Genomic DNA, 15,336 nt, shown 5'->3' with positions numbered 1-15,336 from the left:
AAAATTGGTGTGTAAAATAGAAAAAAGTAGGTTTTTCTTGCAAAATAGACAAAAAATTTGCACGGACTAATGCAGTTGCTCTAAAATAGTGTAAATTTAGTCAAGTTACCAAGGAGCTTAAATCCATATCATGATTCATGACCTATTATTAGTTAATGTTCTAATCACCTAAGTAGTGACTAGTCATTAATGTTGTCTCATACATTTAGTACTTTCACCTTTAACTAACATACATACATTATCTTATAAAAAAAACACTTACAAACATTAATTCATGATAGATGACAATGCTAATTGGGCAGAATTAAGATTATTTAATTATATTTTACCACCACACACTTTTGGCATGATTATCACTTTACAAGTACAAAGTTTTTGTGGGGTGTGGGGGGCAAGGCTGGGGTTTAAGTCTCCAAGAGAAAGCTTTACACATCTATATACTTAAATTATGCTAGAGTAGAAGTCTTATTTTGTATAAAAAACCATATTTTGAATTATTAAAAACTAAAAAGTGTAATTTTTTCTTACTTTTTTATTTTTTTTAGGAAATTGTGAAATTGGGTTTTTATTCGATAAGACTTCTCATACAAATTTTTCTCAATTATTGATTTGATATATTGTGAAATTGTGATTAATGCATAATACAAATTGTTTCAATCATAGATCCAAGTAGAAGTTATATTACTTATATTACTTTAATCACAACTCACCATCTTATTAAATGTGTTCTTTTAACATTTTTCAATTTTCCCACATATTCCATATTTCCATGTTTAACTAGCTAATTTGACTTTGGAAAAAAGGAGGAATTATTAAGTCCTTTTGGGGTCTTTCCCCCTGGCCCATCCCCTTTGACGAGGGGCAATCGCCACCCAAAAGGCCTAATCATTTCTTAGGACAATATATTATTTTATTTCACTACTAATATTTTAATCGTACAAAACAAAATAAAATATGAGAGGTAAGGTGTATTGTTAAAATGATATATAATATAAAATAAAATAAAAAAAGAATATTCAAATAAAGTGACAAGAGAATATAATATAAGATGTATGATACATCATTAAAATGATAATGTAAAATAGATAAAATAACTTTTTTAATGGTTCAAAATGCATTTCTTTTTGCATGGGAAGGCTTACACTTGTATATCAACAATAATTGTGTCAATAAATCTAAAACTTTTGGCAATAATTGCACTCAAAGATTCTGAACTTACCTTAGTGGTTGCTGAAAAAACGACAACATTGAAAGACTTGAGGTATTGACCATTGTGATTCTGTGAATACACACTATTAACTCACATTTTAAGTGCACTGCAAGAGATGCTCTTATCTTAAAATTCTACGCCAAAGCCAATTTCTGCCACTCAAATTTGTTTTGTCCAAATCTCTGTCCCTCTTGTTCCGCCTTGCATGTAAAATGCATACTACTTGAGTTTGCCAGGTTCAACTACTTTTTATAATACATATTAAAAAAAGATGCATATTTAGAAATACTTATTGTTTACTTTTATTATATGTTTTGTTATGGTTGTATTGTCTAATCTTTTTCCAATTTTCCAGGGATCAAAATTCAGACTTTTCTGGGAAAGTTTGCTAGGTCATCTATACATAGTTCAGAGGTTGGTTCTTTATTTGGACCTTGGATCATCGATAAGCTTTAGGTGTGAGACGCCTTCTGCAACGGAACAATGAAAGGTAGTTTCTTTTTCTCAAGAAGATTTTGTATGTCTGAACCTGAATTTTTTTTTTTACTTTATATATGTGCTAAAAATAATGTTGTTCCCTCTTCTGTCAGTAGTCTGTTATAATATATTGGTTACTATTAGAACATTTTTTCAATAAGATTTCGAATGTCTGAAACTGAAAGACACCTTATTACAGCATCTTACTTGTATTATGTTGCTTTTGGGGCCAACTATGTCTAACCCAACTAAAGTTTTCATGATCTTAATTTGAAGTCATGAATTTTCAATCAATGAATTATCTTTTTTATAAGAAAATGGATTTTTTTTTGAGAAACAATGAATTTTTTTTATTGAGAAACAGAAAATCAATGATTTTAAGTTGCCAAGTTATATACCAAGTTACCAACACAGTCACAACACATATAATATGGCGCACAAAAATAATATGACACCAAAAACTTGCTATTATTAGCGAAAAAATAAAAATATAAAGGATTATTCTAACAATGACATTGTGATATTATATATGCTAAAAATTGGGTCTTAAAATATTATGTTTATGTAAAGTAATGTGATTCATCATAAATGTTACACATGTTTCAGCTATTTGACACATTAGAAATACATAAAACTCTGTTTCCAAGTTTTAAAACTAATATTTCCACTAAATTCATATCACCAAATTTTATTTTAAAAATTTTAATATATATTTTAAATCAATTTAATTGTGTACTATGATTTTTGTTTTAATAAAAATTTGGGTCTTAATTATATAAAAGAGTTGTGTCCTATGATTAGTTGGTTACTATGATTCAATTGTGGTTAGTATTAAGAAATGAATCATAAGCTTGGTCATATACCTTCAATGTTTCACCAATTGAAATACTTTCTTATTCTTATATTTTGTTAATTCCATTTCAATACTCATTTTATTTGTTTATTAGAATGAAATATTTCGATATTAATGTATTTTGTGTACCATGCATTTTGGGCTTACCATATTATATATATATATATATAACACTTAAAATATATTTAAAAATAAAATAAATTAAGATAATAAATGATGGGGTGGGTGGAGAATAAGGAGAGAGTAGAGAATTTGTTGGGAGTCTTTTTTTTTATTATTTATGAATGTTTTGAGTCTTTTGATTGAGAGAGAGAAATGCCTGTGTAGATAGTGATGTGATGGAGAAAGATTGTGAAATAAAAAAGGGAAAATAAAAGGAAGATAATGAGAATGATTAGAGAGAGAGAAAGTGTTCTTACCAAAAAGAGAGAGAGAGAGAGAGAGAGAGAGTGTGAAAGGAAAAAGTAAAGAAAAAAGACAAAAAGAGTGACATTGCATTTGGAAAGGAGGGAGGAAAGAGAAAGATCAGGGAAATGAGAGGAGAGAAAAGAAAATGATAGAAATCACTTCTCCCACGCCCACAAGTTTGCAATCCGCCCAAATTAGGTGGATTTGAAGAGAAACAATGAAATTTAAATATATATAAAAAAAGAAAAAAAAGAAAAAGAAAAGAAAAGTGGAGCCCACATGTTTAACTTCTTATGACCCAAAATTATATTTTTGCCCTTATCTTTCATCCTTCTTTTACATTCATGTGGACATAAAAGTTAAAAACATATATTTTTCTTTTGATTTCCTTTGTCTTTGCAAATGAAAGGAAAGAGAAGTGTATTATTCTCTTTTCTTTTCTCATCTCCTTATTTCCGAACATACAAGAGAGAATTGCTCCTTTTTTCTTTCCTCTGCGCATTTCTTTTCTTTTTATCTTTCCTCATGTGCAACTAAACAAAGACTGAGAGATAAGAGTGACTAGTCATGTCCTGTGTTGTGGTGGGAGGTAAAAAGTAGAGAATTCACAAAAAGTAAAAAAAAAAAGAAAAAAAAGTAGAGAAGTTAGAAAAGTAAAAATTTTCAAGCCAAATTGCATTTCACCCAAAATTCAAATACTAATTAGTATTGACATAAATGATTTGGAATGATTTGAAAATTTTCCCGAGGTGGAATGAGTGGGTTCTTTGGTCCATTTTGTTTACCAATTTTGTTTACCAATTTAGTATTTCCTAGCCGGAACAGGATGAAATTAATAACTATGTAAAAGCGAAAAGCACTAAAAGAATTGTAAGGGAATGTATGTGTGTGTTTTATGTGGCACACTGGTATGGTGGAGTTATCTATGTGAAGGGTATTATGAAATTTGTGCGGCAAAGTAATTTTCTTCACCCATAATTGTACTTTCCTACTTTAAGTTTTAACCCACCTACATTTTTCTCCTAATTAAATGGCTTTGCTATAAAATTTTGGTTCTCATGAATATAAAATACCCTTTATTTAAAAAGTGAATATAAGATGTAATTAATCCTGAATATTTAAACATAAATAGGGGAAATTTGTTTTTCTTGTCTTTTCTTTACACAGGAAGTAGAGTAAGGTGTTTTGTTTTTGGCACGTAAATATATTGAAAAATCGGAATAAGGTGTAAGTGTATAGGATGTCGAGCAAAATATATAGTCAAATCCATTGTTAGATGCATACAAAATAAAATCATTTGAATTAAAATAGAGAATAACCACGGGCCCCCCTAAGATTTTTGACAAAAAAGATGTATGCACAAATCAGTCCTAAGAAGTAAAAAAATCCAGCCGGTTTTATGGACTTGGCCCATAAACAATTTTGCAATTTAAAAAAAAAAAAACTCAAATCCCTTCTATTTTTTGTTGTTGTTGAGATAACTCAAATCCCTTCTTAATTAGGATTATTAGTCCTAATTTATTTTTTGAGAAACATTATTAGTCCGAATTAAATTAGGACTCTAAATCCAAATAAATGCACATAAATCCTGGAATCAGCTTTACAAAACACTACCCAAACTTCACAAGTCACAGGCCTGAACTCCCAATATAAAATCTAAATTTATTAAAAAGAAATTTCCTTACGCTTTCATCTACAACTATGCAAGTGGGACACCAATCAGTGATCCCTTTGAGTCTTTGACGCCATCGAAGTCCTAAGTAGTTGAGTTTGAGTGGTGAGCCATTCGTCTCTCTCTCGTTCTCTACTATAACTTCAAGTTTTTCTTTTTGATAGTTTCTGCTACTTTCGTAACTTTTGTTTGAGACAAGTTCAAGTTTTTTGGATAGAAGAGTAAAGTAATATTTGACGTTTTGCTAACATAGAGAAAAGTACAGATAATAAATTTTGTGGTTTGAAGTTAAAATTATCACTAGACTAGACTAGGCTCTATTTTATTTTATATTGTTTTTATTGAGTTTTTGGTTTCAATTAAGCAATTTATCAGTAGACTCTTTTAACGATACTAGTGTTGGTTACATGTGCTGGCCTAGTAAGGAGAAAATTAATATAAGTTTTGTGTGTAAAATCATAAATTTTGGTTCATTTAGTTTGACTATATTAAAAAAGAAGTTTAAGAATACAATAAAATATCACAATATTTTTATTTTTAGGATCCGAATAGATATATTTTTATTTCATTTGAGAGAAATGCTACATTCATAATATTTTTAGAACAAATTTTAAATGACAAGTTATTATTGGTTTTAAACTGATAACATTGTTATTGTTTTTCTCAAAATATTTATTTTCAGTTGTGGTTGATCACAGTTTCATATTTTATTTTGACTTGTAAGAAATTGATACTTCAATATTTATAAAAATATTGTGAAATTTGTTGTGTCGGTATAACAATATATATGCTAGCTTACATAAATATTTAAAAGAAAAAAAAAACACAAACCGATTACTGGGGAAAAAAAACTTTAGGCACGGTAGAAATTAATATTAAAATATTGTGGACTTAGCATTTTTTATTTGATCCATAAGAAATTGAGATCTCAACAATTGTGAAAATATTGTGATAATAATAAGTGTTGTAACATTTTCTCAAAACATTTATTTTCAGTTGTGGATAGTCATAGTCTCATATTTTATTATTTTATTTTCACTTGTAAGAAATTGACACGTGAATAATTGTGAAAATATTATGAAATTTGTTGTGTCAGTATAACAATATATATGCTAGCTTACAAAAATATTTCAAAAAAAAAAAAACAAAACAAAAACCAATTACTGGGAAAATTTTTTTTTTTTAGGCACTATAGCTTAAATAAATCAAAAGCACTATCCTCCATTGCTATCTATCAATAATAACTTACCTATAATTTGTTGTGAAATTGTCGCTCCAGTGCTATTATTTGGTGATCTCCACTCCTAAGGTTTATCTTAGAAAAGATCTTAGCATCTGCTAAACAATCTAACATGTCAACAAGCCTAGGGATAGCGAACATTCTCCATGTACCCTTCTTGGGCAGTTGGGAGAAAATCTGCCTTTATTTTACAAGCTATTGGTAAACAGGTGACATGCATCCATCTGGACATCATCATACAAGACTGCTTCCTCAAACTTCTTTCTGATTGAGAAGGAAACCATGAATCTCTTGGTCACCTCCACTTCATTTCCTTTCCTTTCTTGAGCCAGGTGAAATTGTAGGGTTATGGATGCTCTTTAGTTTCAATTTCTAACTTGTCCATAGCCTCTTGTGATACAACATTCTTACATCTGCCTCCATCAATCATCGTGTTTTATACTCTTCCACTAATGCAATAGGTGTTATAAAAAATATTACTCCTACGCCAACCTTCTTGGTCTTCTTTCTTGGATGAAAGCAAGGTCTATTTCATGACCAATGCAAGCCCCTCCGCTCGTTCTAAGTCGCTTCAGGGAAGAGATCATACACGGCATAATTTCCATCTTCTTTTCCCTCCATTGCCTCAATAATCAAGGCCTTTGACTCTGTTTTGGATTGCTTCTCCAGTTCTCTTGTAGTCAGTGGCCTTATGACCTGCTTCTCCACTTTATTAACACTTAAATTTTAAGTGCTGAGGCTGTTTTGCTAGTGGTTTGGATGCTCCAAAATCTGAAATCATTATTAAAATATGCAACAGAAGTATGAGAAGCATGAGAAGCAAGCATCAAGTCAAGCCTTGACAGAAGCAAGACCAAGTAAAGCTGTAGAATTACAAAACAGAGAAAACTACTTGTAGTTTTAGGACTGAAACTACATGTAGCATTGTATTTAATACTGTTAGTGACTTAATGCTGTTAGTTACCACATGTGAGCTGGTTAGTTACTTTAGTGTTCACACGTGCATAGTTCAATTAGTTACTTAGTTTTACTTACTTTGTACTGTATATAAGCTGTAACTCTGATCTTTCTAATCATATTGAGAAGTATTTTTCCCAATTCTTTGATATGGTATCAAATCAAATTCCCGAATTCTAGGGTTCTTAGGGTTTATTCTTCCTCAATTTTCTTTGAGAAAATTTCTTTCTTTCTCTAAGAAAATTCTTCATTGTTAACAATGGCTTCCGCTGCAACTCAAGGTGCTACTACATCAGAGAATGTTGCATCTTTGTCTTCGCAAGATTCACCAATAGATGATCCCCTGTTCTTGCATCACACAGAGAGTCCGAGTATAGTTCTTGTGACTCAGCCTTTGATTGGTGGAGAGAACTACTTAGCATGGGCTCGAGCTGTGAGGAAAGCGTTACTCACCAAGAACAAACTGGGATTCATTGATGGTTCTCTCACTTTATCATCTCCAATGGTGTCTACTCCTTCAACTGTTCAAGCTTGGATCAGATGTGATAATAAGGTTGGAACTTGGTTAACCAACTCAGTGTCACCAAAACTTCAAACAAGTATCATTTATAAAGACATGGCTTTGGAGATTTGGGCTGATTTGAGGAATCGATTTGCACAGAGCAATGGACCAAGAATCTACAATCTTCAGAAGGAAATTGCTGATCTACACCAAGGTGAAGTTTCTGTAACTGACTTCTTTACTCAATTGAAAGGGCTTTGGGACCAATTGCAAAGTTACAGTCCATTTCCTTCTTGTACATGTGGAAAATGTGTGTGCAATGTGAATAAGAGGCTTAGTGATTTGCAAGTTAGGGAATCAGTGTTGAAGTTTTTAATGGGTTTAAATGAATTATTTCCCAAGTGAGGTCTCAAGTGTTGCTCATGGACCCTTTACCTTCTGTTAGCAAAGTCTATGCTTTGTTGATACAAGAAGAGATGCAAAGATAAGTTCCTCATCAATCTGGTGTGAAGGTTGATTCAACTGCTTTGGTTGCAAAGATGCAAACTTTTAATGCTAGTATTACCTCTGGTGGTAATGGTGTCAAGGGCAAGGACAAGCCTGCATGTACTCATTGTGGCAAGATTGGTCATAATGAATATTGAGATGAAGCACAAGGACCATAAGAGCAAAGAATGACTAGAGACACAAAATCGCACAAATCACTTGACGAAGTGTCTCAAACTTACTTCTATTAAGAGGTTTGGTAAAGATGTTAGCATTTTAACGTTCAGTAGGGATATATTCAAGAGTCACAATCTTTCTTTCAACCAGATCCCTAATAAAGTGATATCTAATTTCTATGTGCTTAATCTTTTAATGTTGAACAGGATTCTCAGAGATGTCGATAGCACTAGAATTATCACAATAGACAACCATTGTGTCTTGTGATATCCCATAATCACCTAAAAGCGTTTTCATCCAAAGAAGCTGTGAATAACAACTTCCAGGAGCAATATATTCCGCTTCTGCAGTTGACAGAGACGAAATTTTGTTTTTTACTCATCCAAGCAACAAGATTAGCCCCTACATAAAAACACCCATCAGTAGTGATTTTTCTATCATCGGCATTGCCGGTCCAATCTGCATTTGAGTATCCAGCAAGAGATGTATTTGACTTTTTGCTATAAAACAATCCATAATCACAAATTCCACTAACATATTTTATGATTCTTTTAACAACATTTAAATGTGAAACCTTAGGATTAGATTGAAACCTAGAACATACACCAACGCTGAGAGCAATATCTAGTCGACTAGCAGTTAAATACAAAAGATAACTAATCATGCTTCTATATAAAGTAACATCAACAGACTCACCTAAAAGATCATTGGTTAGCTTTGCATTTGCAGCCATTGGTGTTCTAGCACATGCAGCATTTTCAAGTCCAAATCTCTTGACAAGATTTCTAGCATACTTTGCTTGGTTGATGTAAATTCCAGAATCTGTTTGCTTCACTTGCAATCCGAAGAAATAAGTTAGTTCACTAACCATGCTCATTTCAAACATCTTATTCATTTCATCTGCAAAAGACATAGCAAGAAAATCATTAGTAGCACCAAAAATAATATCATCAACATAAATTTGAACTACTACACAATAATTCTTCTCCTTTTGTATGAAGAGAGTAGAATCTGCAAATCCTCTTTTGAATCCATGCTTAGTGAGATAGGCAGTCAACCTATCATACCATGCCTTGGGAGCTTGTTTCAATTCGTAGAGTGCTCTCTTCAACTTGTAGACATCATCCAGTCTGTGAGAATTAACAAAACTCTTTGGTTGTTCAACATAGACTTCTTCTTGTAACATCCCATTCAAAAATGCACTCTTAACATCCATTTGATATAACTTGAAATTCAAATGACTAGCTATGGCCAAGAGTATCCTAATGGATTCCAATCTTGCTATAGGTGCAAAAGTCTCATCAAAATCAATCTCTTCCACTTGTATGTATCCTTGAGCAATAAGTTTTGATTTGTTTCTAACAACTGTACCATATTCTTCTGACTTGTTCTTAAAAATCCACTTGGTTCCTATCACATTTACTCCCTTTGGTCTAGGAACTAACTCCCACACATCATTTTGAACGAATTGATGAAGTTCTTCATGCATAGAATTTATCCAATCAACATCTTGAAGTGCTTCATCTACTTTCTTCAGTTTGAATTGGGATAGCTAGCATGAGTTAGTAATTACATTCAAGGCTTTAGACCTCAACCTCATGTTATCATTCAAACTACCCAATGTGTTTGTAACAGGGTGATTTAGCTTTACTCTAGACGATGGACCTTTGACCAAAGATGTGGAGGTACCTTTTTGTTCAGATGAAGAACTAGGCTCACTTTGTTCTTGTTGGATTTCACGAACAGGTGTAGATGGTTCTGAAACCGATGGTTTTGCAACAATATCATATATCAATTGTAGTTCTTCATCACTATACTTCCCAACATAATCCTCAGGAAGTGAATCATCAACCTCCATAGTCTTTTCTTGAACTGAAGGAGTGTCTTATGAATGAGATTCTGAAGATATTTCATCATTGATCACCACATTTAAAGATTCCATGACTGTCTTAATTCTCAGATTGTACACTCTATATGCTCTACTGGTGGCAGAATACCCCATAAAATATCCCTTGTCGCTCTTTGTATCAAACTTTTCTAGATTCTCCCTATCACGCAAAACATAACAGTCACTACTAAATATTCTGAAATATTTGACAACAGGCTTCTTTCCTCTCTAGAGTTCATATGGAGTTTTCTTGGAATTAGGTCTAAAATACACTCAATTGAGTGTATGTCATGCAGTGTGTTAGGACATATGTGTTTCATGTTAGGAACATATGTCATCATGTATTGGCTAATCCTTTGACAAAACGCACTTTACTTGTATTTGGGTAGATCTAGGGTGTGTTTAATACTTCAAGGAATAAGGTTTCATGTTCAAGTGTTAAAACCATGCAAATCTGTCCTAGAATTAAGTAATGAAGTACTGGATTTTAAATCTCGACAGCTAGCTCGATAGCTAGTATCTATCAAGGTTTAAAAAGTTGTTTTAGTCCGATGCTCGATAATTGCTCGACAGATAGGGTAACTATCGAGATTTATGAAAAATAAATTTTCAGCTCTGATTTTCATTCCAATCCATGAATAGATGTTTGAGCTTTCTTTTCTCACAACCCTAAACATATATAAGGTTTGTTTTAAGGGCAGTCATAGTTGGCACAGTTGCACAAGTGTGATGCAAGTGTTATTCATGCAAATTGTGACTAGAAACTTAATTTGCCCTAGTTCTTCTTTCTCTTGAAGAAGCTACTACGTTTGTACGCCGTTGGGTTTTGTAACCAAGGAGTTTCGTGATCGTCATCGTGTGATGAATTGAAGAACTTTGCAGCCAACATCCTTCTTAAGTTGGTGATTAAGTCATGTATTGGGATCCGCGAATCTATTGGTTAGTCATGTACTAGGAGCCGTTTATTAAAAGGAGAGATTGTCACTACAGAACAAGTCTATTTGGGTATTGGGGTAAGGATTCAATTGTAGGTTGGTATAAGGTACTGAGATTCCTTTACTTGTAACCGCTTGTTGTGATAATAGTGAATTCTCAAGCGTGGTGACCTTAAGATCACTTGGTAAGATTTTTGCCTTGGAGGTTTTCCACATTCATAAACAATTCACCGTGTCAACTTTAATGTCCGTTGCATTTTACTTTAGTTGGTGATTTGTTTGTGCTGCCACATGTTTTGCATGTTAATTTGATTAATTAATAAACTTGGCTAATTAATCAATTAATTCATCACAATGGGTCTATACATTTTTGGCCTATCACAGTGTTATCTGCTTCTCTCCAAAGAAACTTGGGCATCTTCTTGTTATTTAGCATTACACAAGCCATCTCTTGAATAACCCTATTCTTCCGTTCTACTATTCCATTCTGTTGTGGTGTCTTGGGTGAAGAGAACTCTTGATGTGTGCCTTGATCATTGCAGAATGTTGCTAGTTTTGTGTTTTCAAATTCTCTCCCATGATCACTTCTAATTCTGGCTATCACAGTACATTTTTCAACTTGCAATTTCTTGCACAAGTGTATCATCTTTTTAGGAGCCTCAGCCTTATCTCTCAAATACACAACCCAAGTATATATAGTAAAATCATCCACAACAACTAAAATATACTTCTTTCCACCTAAACTCTGAACTTTGGTAGGACCCATGAGATCAATATGTAACAACTCTAAAAGTTTGGAGGTTTGAATTTCATTTACAAACGGATGCTCAGACTTCACTTGTTTACCCATCTGACATGGTCCACATATGCACTTCTCAATCTTTTCAAATTTTGGCAAACCGATAACTGCTTCACACTTGGAGATATTCTCTAATTGCTCATGACTTGCATACCCCAACCGTTGATGCCATAAGTCTACTTGATTGATCTTTGTAATTAAAACACTTGTTGCTTATACTTAGTGTTAAACCATAACAATTATCAGCTGTCCTAACACCAATACACATGCAGTCACCTCCTCCATCAAGTATCTCACGTTCATACTTGGTAAAGAGAACATTTAAACCATTTCACAAATCTGATTGATGTTGAGTAAGTTGGCCTTTAACCCATCAATGTACCAGACATCTTCAAATACCTGCAACTTAGGAATGTCCACAGTTCCAATGCCTCTAATCACAGATTTACTTCCATCTCCAAAAGAGACTGTCCCAATCTTTCCTTCAAAAAGTGTCTTGAATAGAGCTTTATTTCTTGTCATATGCTTGGAAAAACCACTATCCAACTACCAAAGATAAGAATCACGTGCCTTTAGTGCGGTTAAAGCATTATAACACAAATAATTATCATCACATGCAATTATACCCAGATACTCAAGGAAAGACTTAACACATGCAACAAGGCATATAAACCAAAAGTAGACAATTTGGATTTTTGGCTAAAGGAACTTCAAAGAGTCCATGACAGCAGGGGTCAAGGATCAACTCTTAGATCAAAAGATCGAAACACTAGAGCTAACTCGCTCTAATAACACTTGTAAAGTTTTAGACCTCTTAACACAATAAGTTTAACCTCACATTACGCCAAGTTTATTAACAAGCTTGTTAATTAAAACTAGGATAAACAAATATGTGTAAAACAGATATAATGCGGAAAGTAAAGAACACAAAGATCTGATGACCTAGGGAAACCAAACCGGTAAAAAAAACCTACAGAGGATTTAACCTAGCTATCCTCAAGGCAAAACAAATCCACTAAGAAAGAATTGAAGTTTGTACAATAAAACTTAGACCACTAATATCCTATTGCTACTTCGAGTAGAAAACTTGCTACCTCGAGTAGAAAACTTGCTACCTCGACTATGTGATAGCTCTGAGTCCACGGATTACTTCTTTCCTTTGATCCACTGCAACCACAGTTCTCCTACTTGTGACTTTGAGACTCCACTCAAAAATTTCAAATCTTCATTAAGTTCTTTATGCAGCAACTGAATTGATTGCCAAGCTCTTGACATCAGTCTTGATCTTGATAACCCTAAGTGTATATGAAGGTAAACACCTCTAGATCTCATAAGAGATTCATCACATAGCACATCAAAGACTTCTAAAACGTAGCTAGGGTTTTTATTTTTTGTTTATATATATGTGTGTGTGTGTGTGTGTGTGTGTGTGTGTGTGTGTGTGAAGTAAAATATAAAACCCTACACGTCAAACGAGCTTGGGTTGAGTTGGAAATTGTGCAGAAAATTAATTCTGCACAATTCTCGATCGATCGAATCTAATTTTCGATTGATTGAGCCTTGCAGAATTTGTCTATTAATTTTTGCAATCACTCGATTCCAATTTTACAATAAAACATACTTTGAGCAAGCCTAAACTTAGACTCTATGTTTTGATCATAATTTGCCAACACATTACACATTAAAGTTCTAATACATTAGTCCCTAAGGTTATAGAACCTAACAATCTCTCCCTTTGGCAATTCGTGACAAAACAAATCACAAAAATGAAATGCTCAAAGTTACAAACAACCCATTTAAATTTAAAATGCCCTAAACACAATTCAACCTAACTACTATCTATTAGTTGTCAGTGTAGATAGCAGCCACGACTAAATTAACCTGTATATTCTTGAAACACTCAACAAACACATCAACGCATGTGTGGAAAATACAAGTAAACCAAAATAAATTCTTGATTTCACAAAACATAAAATAAAAGACATATACCATGAATAACTTCATAATATAAATCAATAACCAATGTACCATATGTGAAACAAGAAACAATAAAAGAAACAAAGCATAAAGCATAGTGTCTCCCCCTAACATATATAACTCATAAAAAAGAAAATACATCATAAAAAATGAAATACATCAAGAAGCTCCTAGGTACAATCTAACAAAAAAAACTCCCCTTATCTCCATGCACATATGTACTGCCCCTTTTGTGAAAAATTGCTAAAGGGCAATCAGGACTCATCATCAAAAGGAGGTGGCGGAGTAGACCGTCAAGCACCAGCCAAATCAGCACGCAAAGCTTGAAGCTCCCTGAGTAGATCCAACAAAACTGTCCAAAACACTCCTTAGATTCGATAAATGTAAATAAATAAGGAGAGTTAAGTCCAAAATTCATGATACTCTTTAGAGTAAAGGTTAGTGGTGCATCACTAATTTTTACTCTTAGAGAAATATTTATAGTATCCTTAGTATACTAAATATTGGCTCCACCAATGTTTGACAATATGATCCCATCAATAACTCTATGTTAATCGTTGAGAAATAGTATTTTATTGACTTTTGGATTTAATGAGAATATATGACCTTAAGAAGATGTAAATTTAGTCAAGTTAGCATGGCGCTTGAATCATTATCTATTATTAGTTAATGTTCTAATCGCCTAAGTAGTGACTAGTCATTAATGTTTTCTCATACATTTAGTACTTTTACCTTTAACTAACACACATACATTATCTTATAAAAAAAAAAACTTTCAAACATTAATTCATGATGGATGACAAATTTTTTTTTTTTGAGGAGATATAGATGACAATGTTAACTGGGCACAATTGTTAGATTATTTAATCATACTTTACCACCACGCACTTTTGGCATGATTACCACTTCACAAGTACAAAGTTCTTGTGGGGTGTGAGGGGCGAGGCTGGAGTTCAAGTCTCTAGGATGGAGTTTCACACACTTATACACTTAAATTAGGCTTTGCTGGTCTCCCCCTCTGGGCTTTATTAAGCTCAATTTGGATGCGACTAATTGCTCAGTACAACTCAACCTTAGCAGTTGTTGCCAAAAATGAACATGGAATTGTGTAGAAGGCTTGGTCCAAGATTCTAACAAAGAGATCTCCAATCACTGCTGAAACTGAAGTTATCTTATGGGCACTGCACCAAGCTAAAGGTGAAAACTGGAGTGATATCATTATGGAAAGTGACTCAAAAATCAATATTGATGCAATCCTCGACTACACGGGTTGCCCCCAATGGACTATCTCCTCTCTGGTGTCTGACATTTGGTTCTTGGCTAAATTGTTTGGATCATGTTTGTTTTTTTGGGTCAAAAGAAGTGGAAATTTTGCTGCTCATGAGGCAGCAAAGTATGCACTAGAGTCCTTATTTTCCTTTTGTTTGTGTTCGGACAATCTTCCAGCTAGAGTGGCCTTAGCTTGTAAGGAAGATGCCCAGTCTTTGTTAGTTTCGGTTTGATTGAAATCTATTGCAGTTTATTAAAAAAAAAAAAAAGAGTAGGCTAGAGTAGGTATAATTTTTTTTCAAAAAACCATACTTTGAATTATTAAAAATTAGAAAGTGTAATTTTTTCTTACTTTTTTTATTTTTTGTTAGGAATTTGTGAAATTGGATTTTTATTCAATAAGTATTCTCATACAAAATTTTCTCAATTATTGATTTGATATATTGTGAATTTGTGATTAATGCATAATAAAAATTGTTTCAATCA

At 33.0% G+C, this 15,336-nt stretch overlaps 1 protein-coding gene across 2 annotated transcripts in view; it reads left to right on the top strand.

Moving 5' to 3' along the window:
• Positions 1 to 1,311: 1,311 nt before the first annotated feature.
• LOC142642720 (cyclic nucleotide-gated ion channel 1-like) overlaps positions 1,312 to 15,336 on the top strand; it is a 38,217-nt gene continuing 24,192 nt past the window's right edge. For both annotated transcript variants that reach the window (XM_075817134.1, XM_075817135.1), the window contains exons 1-2: positions 1,312 to 1,446; positions 1,566 to 1,700. The gene's annotated coding sequence lies outside the window, so the exon portion shown is untranslated. The remainder of the gene's footprint in view (positions 1,447 to 1,565; positions 1,701 to 15,336) is intronic.

Source organism: Castanea sativa, chromosome 7 (assembly GCF_040712315.1).
Source record: "Castanea sativa cultivar Marrone di Chiusa Pesio chromosome 7, ASM4071231v1".
NCBI classification, from domain to species: domain Eukaryota; kingdom Viridiplantae; phylum Streptophyta; class Magnoliopsida; order Fagales; family Fagaceae; genus Castanea; species Castanea sativa.
The sequence above is the reverse complement of the archived record's forward strand: the minus strand, read 5'-3'. Positions and strand labels throughout refer to the sequence as shown.